At 44.6% G+C, this 13,346-nt stretch overlaps 1 long non-coding RNA gene across 1 annotated transcript in view; it reads left to right on the forward strand.

The window, feature by feature from the left end:
• Positions 1–13,090, forward strand: part of LOC145399505 (uncharacterized) — a 316,041-nt gene extending 302,951 nt beyond the window's left edge. The window contains exon 3 of the long non-coding RNA XR_013897307.1: positions 12,947–13,090. This is a non-coding gene — a long non-coding RNA (uncharacterized LOC145399505). The remainder of the gene's footprint in view (positions 1–12,946) is intronic.
• The last annotated feature ends 256 nt before the right edge of the window (positions 13,091–13,346 follow it).

Raw genomic sequence — 13,346 nt, forward strand, 5'->3', positions numbered from 1 at the left:
TATGTGTATCAGTGCTTGTGTGTATCAGTGTGTGCGTATATTAGTGTGCGTGCGTGCTCTGATCAGTGCTTGTATCAGTGTTTGCGTGAATGAATACGTGCGTGCATTAATGTGTGCCTGCTCCGTGTGCGCGTGTTTAGTGAGTACATGCCACAGCGTGTGCGTGCATCGGTGTGTGCGTGCATCAGTGTGTACGTGCTAAGTGTGTACGTAGTCAAATTGTGTGTTCAGGGTGTACTTAGTCAAATTGTACGTGTTCAGTGTGTGCGTGTTCAGTGTGTATGTGTTCAGTGTGTGTGTGGTGTGTGTGTATCAGTATGTGCGTGAACCTGTGTGTGTGTGCATCATTGTGTGAGTGTATCTGTGCTCGTATCTGAGTGTGCGTGTATCAGTGCCTGTATGTATCAGTGTGTGCGTATATGTGTGCGTGCGTGCTACAGTGCTTGGATCTGTTTGCATGAATGAATACGTGCGTGCATTAGTGTGTGCCTGCTCCTTGTTCGCGTGTTTATGGCGTACATGCAGCAGCGTGTGCGTGCATCGGTGTTTTGCGTGCATCACTGTATACGTGCTAAGTGTGTACGTAGTCAAACTGTGCGTGTTCAGTGTGTACATGTTCAGTTTGTACGTGTTCAGTGTGTACGTGTTCAGTGTGTACGTGTTTGTTGTGTGCTTGTTTATTGTGTGCATATTCAGTGTATGTGCGTGTGTGCGCATGTGTGTGTTTATTGTGTGCGTGTTTACTGTGTGCGTGTTCAGTGCGCGCGTATTCAGTGTGTGAGTACGAGTATTCAATGTGTGCGTGATGGTGTGCGTTCTCAGTGTGTGCGTACTTATGTGCGTGCTCTGTGTGCGTATTTACTCTGCGTATACCAGTGTGTAACTCAAACTGTCTGCATGTTTTTAAGAGTGAAGGTATGAAAAAATTTAATAACGATAATGCTGATGATGATGATGGTGACTGAGGCGTCTGGCAGTAGATAGTAGCAGTTGATGATGATGATGATGATGATGATGATGATGATGATTTTTCTAGTTCTTTTTAATCTGGAAACTTTTATGTTATCAAGGAGGATTCTGTACTCTACTCCTTTCACCTTAACTTGGCCCAAATTTTCGTCCATCTGCAGCTTTTCACGTGTCTCAGTTGCGTCTTTGAAACAGCACTTCTTCGTGACTTGCATAATATTCTATTGTTACAACTCAGCAGTCGAGATAAAGAGATTGCAATTTAGGCCAAGTTAGAGTAAAATGAATATAGTGAAGGGGATGGGATGGAAGGATGGAGTAGTGAGGTATACGAGACAGGCGGGTGTACGTTGGGGGAGGGCAGCGAAATGGCAGTGTACAGGGCGACATGGAGGAGATTTGTTTGTGGCCACCCCTTACGGGTTTAAGGCGTCTGGCTATAGATAATTAGACAATTAGGGCTATAGATATAGGTGACGATACACGACTACTAAAATTACATCCATTTCCCTTATTTTCTACAATTTCTTTGGCCTACAACGCTTCCTGGCTGACCGTAAGATATCCCCGTGTCCTAATTTTGTCACCTTAATGGCAAAAACAGCAAAACCCAACACTTGCAGCAAGAGGAGAAGCCTACACACCATCACTACCCCCTAACCAGCAAAACTACGTCTATTGCCCTCATCTGTTGAATCTATATGACCTATGACACTTCCTGGTTGGCAGCAAGATACCTCTGTGTCCTATCTGAATCATCTCAATGGCAAAAACAACGAAATTTAACCCCAAAACAGTAAAATTTAACACTTACATTTGGAGACGGAGCCGACGCAGCCTCACCCTCTTATCGTCCGAGTACCACTGACTGACCAATGGAATGCCATGCTTGTTCAGCCCAGAAACTCGTGTGAAACTTTACCCAACTACTTTTACAACCACTAGAGGGCACGGAGGCCCTCTCATCTTCAGGGTAACTCTAGTATTTTATTCTAGCTAATACAATAGGCGATTATGCACCTGTGAGCTATTTATAAGTGTCTGAGAGCATTAATGCTGTACATGTTAACCCTCCAATGATCGTGACAACTCTAGTACTTTTATTTATTAGACTCCGGACGATTTTATTCAGCTGGGAATGGGTCTTAGGAGCCTGAGTGCATAAGAGAAAACCGTCGTAGAGGAAGCATCAGGGACCGTAGCAAACAAAGTCAGAAATTATACTTAGATGTTTACCATACTCTATTCACTTTCACTTTGCCTAATATTGCCATCTCCTCACCGTAAATACTGAGCTATAAGGATACATTAACACTAGAATATAGAACAATACTCTCTTTTCCCTAAATGGACCTAAAATTACCATCTCTCCATCTTGAATGCTGAGTTATAACAATAGATTAACACCAAAACATGATGCTAGACACAAGGAAGTGCTATGTAAAGGATGTAGAGCCATACCATTGTCATTTCTTGGCATTGGGCTACGTGAAATGAGTAAAATGACCTACACAAGGAAGGAATCTGGCCCGTGTTAGAGGAAGACCTGTATAGTCACGAAAAGGTGTTATGGAATGGATACAGAATTTCACTTTAACTTGGCCTAAAATTGCCATCTCTCCATCTTGAATGCTGAGCTGTAACAAGAGCCTGACGTTACAATATGATGCTAGTCACGAAAAAGTGCTGTTGAAGATAAGTAGAGCCGTGTTATCGTCTTCTTCTGCCTGTAATTATGCTATGAGAAATAAACAGCAAATATAAGATCTCAGCCATGTTAAGTCTGATAAGCTATACATACAGCTTAATGGAACGCTCTGATAAAAATTACAGCTATAAACTCATTCTACATCTCCCTAGCACCTGTCCCTTGGCGATTTATTTTGCTTATTACACCTTGCTCTCCTACTGTGCTGTGTAAATACTTCAAGCTTTACCATAATCTGCATAAAAAACGTACAAAAGGATGTTAATCAGCCTTGTCCAAAAATATATCGCTATAGGAAGTCTTTGGTTGACTAGTGGGAGGTGCCTGTGTGTTACCATGGCAACCTCTCACACCGCCAGTTACATACACACATTTTCCCACCAGCAAGTTCAATTAGAGAGTATTGTGTGTGTGTGTGTGTGTGTGTGTGTGTGTGTGTGTGTGTGTGTGTGTGTGTGTGTGTGTGTGCGTGCTTGCGTGTGTGTGTGTGTGTGTGTGTGTGTGTGTGTGTGTGTGTGTGTGTGTGTGTGTGTGGTTCATCCAATATCGGTATGGACACATCAGTAGTAAAGTCACAATCAGAGAGCCGCAAACCATCAGGGGGATTAAAAGTATTCTCAAAATATTCCTTGAACTCATCGTCGGATGGACAAATATCTGACTTACACGCAGGATCGTATTCCCCCTTCCAGTTTATAGCTTTCCATAACTGCAAATCATCTTTACCCTGAACAAGTCTTTCCCATCTCCCTAAGGTAGCGTTACCACCCTGTAGCTGCGCCACCTGTGGCTCACGTCTACTGAACCTCGCACACTGGTACAATAAATCTGTCACATTTCTGGAAGCATCACCGATATTATCAAATACGTCAGGAATATCGCTCAACTCTAGCCTAGTCAGAAATAATGTTTCATCAATATCACCTAAATGAATAGGCTCAACTGTGGCTTTCTTTTGAGCAGAACCATTATAAAGAACTGCGTGATCCCCTAGGTGGTGAGCGCGGCTACACAAGCTCTCTAAGTCTACGCCTGGTATTGACAAGGTTACAGCTATGGGTGCGTGGTCTGAAGGGAATGAATCATTTTGAAACACCGAGAACTCGCTCACCCCGCCCAACACCGAGGTGCTCACAACACAGGTGTCCAATTCTGATATCCATTCATCACCTTTCCTAAAAGTTTTCTTGCCCATAAAGTGCTTAAAAGGAGTCTTTAGATTATTGATTAACACCAACTTTGACTCTTTGCAAATACTCGATAGTATGAAGGCATTATCATTGGGTAACCGTACATCATCGGGTAAGACTGGATAGGAATATTTATCATGATCTGGTAACTCAACGTGGCTAGGCAATTCTCGAGCAAAGTTTCCAAATCTTGCGTTCATGCCTCCTATTATAACGCACTCCTGACACATTTCACTTGTCTTTAACTTCTCCTGAATTGATGCAAATGAGTCGTGAGAATAGTACGGTGAGTCAGATGGGGGTATATAACAAAATCCAAATAAACACTTTGATGCTCACCGAAACTGAATCCATATTTGTTCCTCCATACAGGTATCAATATTTACGATTGCATCAGATAAATGATTCTTTAATAATACCACTGTTCCCCCCCCGCTCAGATGAACCTCTTACATCACTTTTATATGACACATAACCAGGAAAGGAAACAGGTAATGACGTCTTAACCTCATTTAAACTAATGATGTCATAATTTTGAAGCAAGTCTTGCACAGGTTTTTTCTCCAGTTTTGTTCTAACACCGATTACATTCCATGACAGAATCTTAAACGTATTTCGATGCTGTGGTCTGCTCAAAAAGACTGTAGATTCCAGGCGTCGATCACAACTCCGTCCCTGTAGAGCTTCCTCTCCCTCGTGTCCAGGCGTATCACACAGCCAGCTTTCTCGGGCCGCTCCCTCTCAGCCTTCTCCGCGTCGTGCAGCCTCTTCCACTCTCTCCGGATGCTGGGATGGACGTCCTTCTTTATGAAGATCTTTTCATACTCCTTACCAGCCTGCTTAAGCTGTCTAGCATTCTCTAAAATCCTGTTCCTTGTTTCCTTACTGTCAACTGTTAGCAGGATGGCCCGCCGCCTGTTGTCTGCCCCTGTAGTTCCCAACCTTCGATGTGATTGAACTTCTTCACTGATTCCTACCTTAGACCAGATCTTGTTTAGTTTGTTTACCTCTGTTGTTGCTCCATCCAACGCCTCGTTCTTATCCGGAACTCCTGTTATTACCAAATTCTTCTCCCTTTCTTTTCGGTCTATGACTTCTAGGTAATGTTGTTGTTTTGAAATAACCTCGGCTTGTTTATGTACCTGGGTTTGTAGTTCGTCCAGTCTCTTGTTTATGTTACTATCCGGTGCGGTAACAGCTCTCCTTAACTCTGCCACCTCGTTGACAAGGGCATGAAGTTTGTTGGTCAACTCCAGCAATTGTCCGTCACTTCCTTCAGGTGCTGTCAGGATATTGTCAATTAAATCTTCTTTTGTCAGCCGTGTCAGCTGGTTGCGCTGCATTTTCCTTAGGTCACTCAATGATTTGGCCATTGTGACTATGTAAATTAAGTCCAATTAAAGTATCTCCGTGTATCAGCTACAAAGTTCACGGCAACACGGAGCGGGACTCTGTTGTCTGCCTCACTTACACCAGCTTTTATCACACACTCCTAGCTACACTTCACGTATTAATGTCTGTTCATATATCAAGCTAGGTGCACTGTTATCTTGCATGTGTTCTAATATAAGTAACTGTCCTCTAATTTGTATATATACACGATAATTTAGTGTTAAATGAGGAGCCCGGGATTGCCAGTGTTTACGTTAGGCTGCGCCATCTACACACACCAACACATATACGTCAAACACACTCACATACACACCTACACATGTACGTCACATACACACACGCACACACGTCATACTGATAAGACTGTTTATACTTACACACCTACACATGTATGTGAAATATACTCATATGACTACACACACGCACACGTCACACTGATATGATTGTACACACACACACACACACACACACACACACACACACGTATTCTAAGGTAGGATTTGATGGTGGGGAAAGGAGTGTGTGTGTGTGTAACACACTCTAACCAAGCCACACTCTAATCAAGGCAAGACTATGAATATTGTCCACTATACTCTTTTTACTCTAACTTGGCCTAAAACTCCCCTATTTCCGTCCTGAATGCTGAGTTGTAGCAATAGATGAACACTGGAAGATGATGCTGGTCACGAAGATGTGCTGAGACAAGGTTGTAGAGCCATAGCATTGTACTTTCTGCCACTGAACTACGTGAAATCAGCTGCAAAAGAACGAAAATCTGGGCCAAGTGAAAGTGAAAAGAATATATCTCCCGCAGTTTATATATAATGTTTTTTACGAACATTTATATCAACAGTTACGTTTTTTTCCTTCATAATATGTAAGAACGACGTCGAACCAAGGTTTTGAAAAGATCCAGGAATGTAAGAGTTCTCTGTGGTAAGAAATTAAGGAGAAGAGTGTCGTGGGTGTTAGCGGAGCATTGCGGTGAGATGTGCAGGCGCACACACACACACACACACACACACACACACACACACACACAATACTCTCTAATGGAACTTGCTGGTGGGAAAATGTGTGTATGTAACTGGTGGTGTAAGAGGTTGCCATGGTAACACACAGGCACCTCCCACTAGTCAACCAAAGACTTCCTATAGCGATATATTTTTGGACAAGGCTGATTAACATCCTTTTGTACGTTTCTAATGCAGATTATGGTAAAGCTTGTATAAAGCACAGTAGGAGAGCAAGGTGTAATAAGCAAAATAAATCGCCAAGGGACAGGTGCTAGGGAGTTGTAGAATGAGATTATAGCTGTAATTTTTATCAGAGCGTTCCATTAAGCTGTATGTATAGCTTATCAGACTTAACATGGCTGAGATCTTATATTTGCTGCTTATTTCTCATAGCATAATTACAGGCAGAAGAAGACGATAACACTGCTCTACACATCTCCAACAGCACTTTTTCGTGACTAGCATCATACTCTAATGTCAGGTTCCTGTTACAGCTCAGCATTCAAGATGGAGAGATGGCAATTTTAGGCCAAGTTAAAGTGAAATTCTGTATCCATTCCATAACACCTTTTCGTGACTATACAGGTCTTCCTCTAACACGGGCCAGATTCCTTCCTTGTGTAGGTCATTTTACTCATTTCACGTAGCCCAATGCCAAGAAATGACAATGGTATGGCTCTACATCCTTTACATAGCACTCCTTCGTGACTAGCATCATGTTTTGGTGTTCATCTATTGTTACAACTCAGCATTCAAGATGGAGAGATGGTAATTTTAGGTCCATTTAGGGAAAAGAGAGTATTGTTCTATATTCTAGTGTTAATGTATCCTTACAGCCCAGCATTTAAGGTGAGGAGATGGCAATATTAGGCAAAGTGAAAGTGAATAGAGTATGGTAAACATCTAAGTATAATTTCTGACTTTGTTTGCTACGGTCCCTGATGCTTCATCTACGACGGTTTTCTCTTATGCACTCAGTCTCCTAAGACCTATCCCCAGCTGAATAAAATCGTCTGGAGTCTAATAAAAGAAAAGTACTAGAGTTGTCACGATCATAGGAGGGCTAATATTTACAGCATGAACGCTCTCAGACACTTATAAATAGCTCACAGGTGCATAATCGCCTCTTGAATTAGCTAGAATAAAATACCAGAGCTACCCTGAAGATGAGAGGGCCTCCGTGCCCTCTAGTGGTTGTAAAAGTAGTTGGGTAAAGTTTCACACGAGTTTCTGGGCTGAACAAGCATGGCATTCCATTGGTCAGTCAGTGGTACTCGGACGATAAGAGGGTGAGGCTGCGTCGGCTCCGTCTCCAGATGTAAGTGTTAAATTTTACTGTTTTGGGGTTAAATTTCGTTGTTTTTGCCATTGAGATGATTCAGATAGGACACAGAGGTATCTTGCTGCCAACCAGGAAGTGTCATAGGTCAAATAGATTCAACAGATGAGGGCAATAGACGTCGTTTTGCTGGTTAGAGGGTAGTGATGGTGTGAAGGCTTCTCTTGCTGCAAGTGTTGGGTTTTGCTGTTTTTGCCATTAAGGTGACTAAATTAGGACACGGGGATATCTTACGGTCAGCCAGGAAGCGTTGTAGGCCAAAGAAATTGTAGAAAATAAGGGAAATGGATGTAATTTTAATAGTGTATCGTCACCTATATCTATAGCCCTAATTGTCTAATTATCTATAGCCAGACGCCTTAAACCCGTAAGGGGTGGCCACAAACAAATCGCCTCCATGTCGCCCTATACACTGCCAGTTCGCTGCCCTCCCCCAACGTACACCCGCCTGTCTCGTATACCTCTCTACTCCATCCCTCCATCCCATCCCCTTCACTATATTCATTTTACTCTAACTTGGCCTAAATTGCAATCTCTATCTCGAATGCTGAGTTGTAACAATAGAATATTATGCTAGTCACGAAGAAGTGCTGTTTCAAAGACGCAACTGAGACACGTGAAAAGCTGCAGATGGACGAAAATTTGGGCCAAGTTAAGGTGAAAGGAGTAGAGTACAGAATCCTCCTTGATAACATAAAAGTTTCCAGATTAAAAAGAACTAGAAAAAATCATCATCATCATCATCATCATCATCATCATCATCATCAAAATTACCACACCATCACCACCACCACAGCCACCATCGTAGCCGTCATCATCATCATCATCATCATCATCATCATCATCATTAACTTTTTTCATACCTTCACTCTTAAAAACATGCGTACAGTTTGAGTTACACACTGGTATTCGCACACAGTAAATACGCGCACACACCACGCATACAGTAAGTACGCACACACTGAGAACGCACACAATAAACACGCACACACTGAACACGCACACGATAAACACGCACACAATAAACACGCACATACTGAACACCCACACACTGAACACGCACACACTGAACACGCACACACTGAACACGCACACAATAAACACGCACACAATAAACACGCACACACTGAACACGTACACACTGAACACGTACACACAACACGTACACACTGAACACGCACAATTTGATTAAGTACACACTGAACACATACAATTTGACTACGTACACACTGATGCACGCACACACCGATGCACGCACACGCTGCGGCATGTACGCACTATACACGCGCACACGGAGCAGGCACACACTAATGCACGCACGTGTTCATTCACGCAAACACTGATACAAGCACTGATCAGAGCACGCACGCACACTAATATACGCACACACTGATACACACAGGCACTGATACACACAGGCACTGATACACACAGGCACTGATACACACAGGCACTGATACACACAGGCACTGATACACACAGGCACTGATACACACAGGCACTGATACACGCACACTCAGATACGAGCACATACAGTAGATACACGCACACATGCACGCACACACACACAGGTTCACGCACATACTGATACACACACACACACACACACACACACACACACACACACACACACACACACACTGATGCATGGACTCAGTGATGCTCGGATATTTTAATGCACACACACACACACACACACACACACACACACTGATGCATGGACTCAGTGATGCTCGTATATTTTAATGCACACACGCACGCACGCGCGCACACACACACACACACACACACACACACACACACACACACACACACAGCCACTAAACAGGTGGTGGGTCATATTTAGTTGACGTGTCAGAGTGTGGAGATAGACAGATAGGAGAGAGAGAGAGAGAGAGAGAGAGAGAGAGAGAGGGGTGGGGGAGGCATGAGGTAAGATAGAGCGAGCGGGGGGGAGGGGCATGAGGTAAGTCAGGCAGGGAGGAGGAGGGTAGACTGTTGTTGTTCGTGTTCCTCCTCCAAATTCCCCTATTCGTCAACGCGATATAATGGCCGGGGATACTGTAGAGATGGAAGGCAAAAGTGGCAGGAGATGAATTATATAAAATGGTGATCCCTGAACCTTACTTTCATCGAATCGTTCGTATCGTATTTTTTAAAGGATCTAACATGCTTCCAGCGTCATCGGCCTTCGTCACGTAACGGCGGCTCTCCACACTGCACAATCTTTTGCAGCCTCCCTATTCACTCCCTTATCCCTGAAGTCACACACTATGACCTCGTCCCAGGCCTTTTCCGGTCTGCCTCTCGCAGCCCAACCTCCGACGTTCACACCTCTCTCTCCTCACCCAGTTGTCATCCTCCATCCTCTCTACATGTCCTAACCATCTCGATCTATCCCTCCTCATCACAACAATACACTTTTGCCCAATCCCTCCTCTTAATTCGTCAATAGTAAACCTAGCCTCCCCCCAAACCCAGGCCTAGCATTTAAGTAAGAACTACACGTCCATCTAATCATTGTTATTTCTGTACGAAATGTGTTGGCTACGAAAACCTTGGTTAGGTAAAGATTTGTTTATTCCCCTGAACCAGAGTGACATCATTATTTTATTCTTATTGGTATCAAGCCATTTTATTCAGCTTACGAGCAGCCTCTCGTACTAAAGATTTTATTAGTACTGTATCTGATTCCTCCAGTTTGAAAAGTGTACCCTAAGCTGAATAAAATCATCAGGTTGTTGCAAGAATATAATGAACAACATTTCCTGGCTGAATGGGTTAACACTAACATGATCATTTGCCCCGACATTATCCGATTTATTCACCTTCTCGATAACTGACTGAAATTTTGTAGTCGTCGTCGGTGACAGGATGGGGCTTTGACCATAATGGCTTTCAGGTTGGCTCTCATGACTGTACCGTTCACATATTTGCATTAAGATAGTAATTTACACCCTTCCTTGATCAGGGCATGCGTTCTGACGTCGTGCGTTGTGTGAACTACGGGGGGAGGGGGGTGAAGGTTGTCTGTACCCCCACCTCCCCCAAGAAATTACTTAAAAGAAATAATGCGTGTACTCTATTGGATGACGTGGATGTGGACGTATTATAACTACATATTTACACGGTACAGCAATTCCACTATGACACGAGCTGTTGACAATGCTGGTGCTCTTGGGTCTAAAGAAACTATTTTTTCGGTGACAATCCCTACTAAGAAATAAGTTCATTATTCACACACCCATCCGACAAGGGAGATACAATAATCCTGGTTAACAGCTGTTTATTTCAAAGGTGCCCTGAGGTTTATGAAAAGTCCCAAACACTCCTTGCTAATTCATCAGCCGATGGAAAATATGTTAAATACCATTGTTAAATTTGCCAACATTTACAAACAACCACACTGATATATTTCCAGAGGTACTGGTAGATTTTTGTGTTTTGGCGTCGTAGCAGTGGCTAATTGTACACACCATCTCTAAACTCCCACCTTCTCTATGCCGGCTACTCCAGTCCCCCTTCCCTACCCCGTCACCTCTTCCCTACCCCCTCACCTCTTCCTTATATCCTCACCTCTTCCTTATATCCTCACCTCTTCCTTACCTCCTCACCTCTTCCTTACCTCCTCACCTCTTCCCTACCCCCTCACCTCTTCCCTACCCCCTCACCTCTTCCCTACCCCCTCACCTCTTCCCTCTACCCCCTCACCTTTTCCCTCAACCCCCTCACCTTTTCCCTCTACCCCCCTCACCTCCTCCCTACCCCCTCACCTCTACCACCTCACCTCGTCCCTCTACCCCCTCACCTCGTCCCTCTACCCCCTCACCTCTTCCCCCTCCCCTCTTCCCTCTACCCCCTTACCTCTTCCCTCTACCCCTCGCCTCTTCCCTACCCCCTCATCTCTTCCCTCAACCCCCCTCCCCTGTTCCCTACCCCCCACCTCTTCCCTACCCCCTCATCTCTTCCCTACCCCCTCACCTCTTCCCTACCCCCTCATTTCTTCCCTACCCCCTCACCTCTACCCTTTACGTCCCCTCCCATCTCCCCGCTACCAGTCAAACCTCTCCTACCCTCACACCACTGCTCTCCACCTCTCAGGTTGAATTTTTCCATTGACACGAAGAAAGAAGAGGATTTTCGCACGATCAAGCAGGCAGAGGATATTTGCACGGCCAGGCAAGCAAAGGATATTTACACCGACACGACAGACGACAGGAGTGGGAAATAATAGCTTTCTCCCCAAGTAAAAGGTATTTGAACCATTTTTAAACTTTTTGAAATTTGAAATATTTTTTTCTGAGCTTTTCTCACATCGTACACTTAGTCATGCATTTTCTTTATTATTAAAAGATTTTTTGAGTGATTTTTCACACACACACACACACACACACACACACACACACACACACACACACACACACACACACACACACACACACACACATTCTCTCTCTCTCTCTCTCTCTCTCTCTCTCTCTCTCTCTCTCTCTCTCTCGCAGATAAATTTTGCACGAGAGAACTGATAGCTGTGTGGTCGTTGTGACGGTGGTGATGTCAGCGGTGTTGGTGGTGGTGGTGGTGTGTGGTTGTGATGGTGGTGGTAGTACGTGGTTGTGGTAGTGGTGATAGTATTATCCTGGTGGTTCTATGATGACGGAGTGTGGTTGTGGTGGTGGTGGTGGTAGTGTGGGTGTGGTGATGGTACAGTATGGCTGTGAAGAACTTAAAGGAAGGATGTGTGGAATGGGAAGGAATTGGATGACAAGTTGGGGTTAGAAGACATTGACGTAAGTTTGCAATATAATGTTGGTGTTATGGAAAATAAATCTCTCAGGGAAATGCGCTACGAAGCCTGCTATGCCACCCAGAATACGGAACATAGGTTCAGCAGTAGCATATAGTGCGTACTTTGGCCTAATTGATATTTGCTCCACAGAAAACGATGGAAACGCAGGAGGACGAGATGTCAACCCTGGCCAGCGAGATGGCAACTGCAGGCGAGGGGGAAGGCGAAGCTGCAGCCCCAGAAGACGAGATGGCAACCTCAGAAGACGAGATGGCAACCTCAGAAGAAATGGCAACCTCAGAAGACATGGCAACCTCAGAATAAGGGGTGGCAACTACGGAAGAAATGGCAGGTGTAGACGACGAGATGGCCGCTCGAGAACATGGCAAGCCCTGCAGAGGAACTGGTGCGGCGTGTGTTGTAGCTTGTACTGATAGGTGATGTGGTAGGGAGGGTAGCAGCAGCTGTGGGGGCACCTGTATAGCGTTACTCTGGTAGGCATGGCATTCTTTAGGCACCTTTGATGTTCCTGTATTTCCCCAGGCGATGCAGAGACGGCTGCGAGGGAAAGACGAGACGGCCAAGAGAACAGGGGAGACCGGAGAGCCTGCAGGGAGATCGGAGCGCCGGACAGGACAGGTGACAGGTTGTATTTTTCTTTGTATTTTCCTTTAGGGTGTGATTGTGTGCGCGTGATTTTTTTTTTTTTTTTTTTTTTTTTTTTGCATGTGTGTGTGTGTTTAGTTCCCAGCATACTAGGCTGGGTGTGGCAGGTAGGTGGGTCTGGGGAGGGAGGTGGGGTGGGGGGAGGCGGGAAAGGGGGGACTTCTTCCACTTCCATCTTCCTCTCCGTCTGTCCTGTCTGCCTGTCCTCAGCGCAGCCGAACGTGCTGGGATGGTGTGTCTGTCTGTTAGTGTCTGTCTGCTTTAGTGCTTCTTTCTC

This window comes from Coenobita brevimanus, chromosome 49, assembly GCF_032717465.1.
Source record: "Coenobita brevimanus isolate Jiangsu-jjx chromosome 49, ASM3271746v2, whole genome shotgun sequence".
Taxonomy (NCBI): domain Eukaryota; kingdom Metazoa; phylum Arthropoda; class Malacostraca; order Decapoda; family Coenobitidae; genus Coenobita; species Coenobita brevimanus.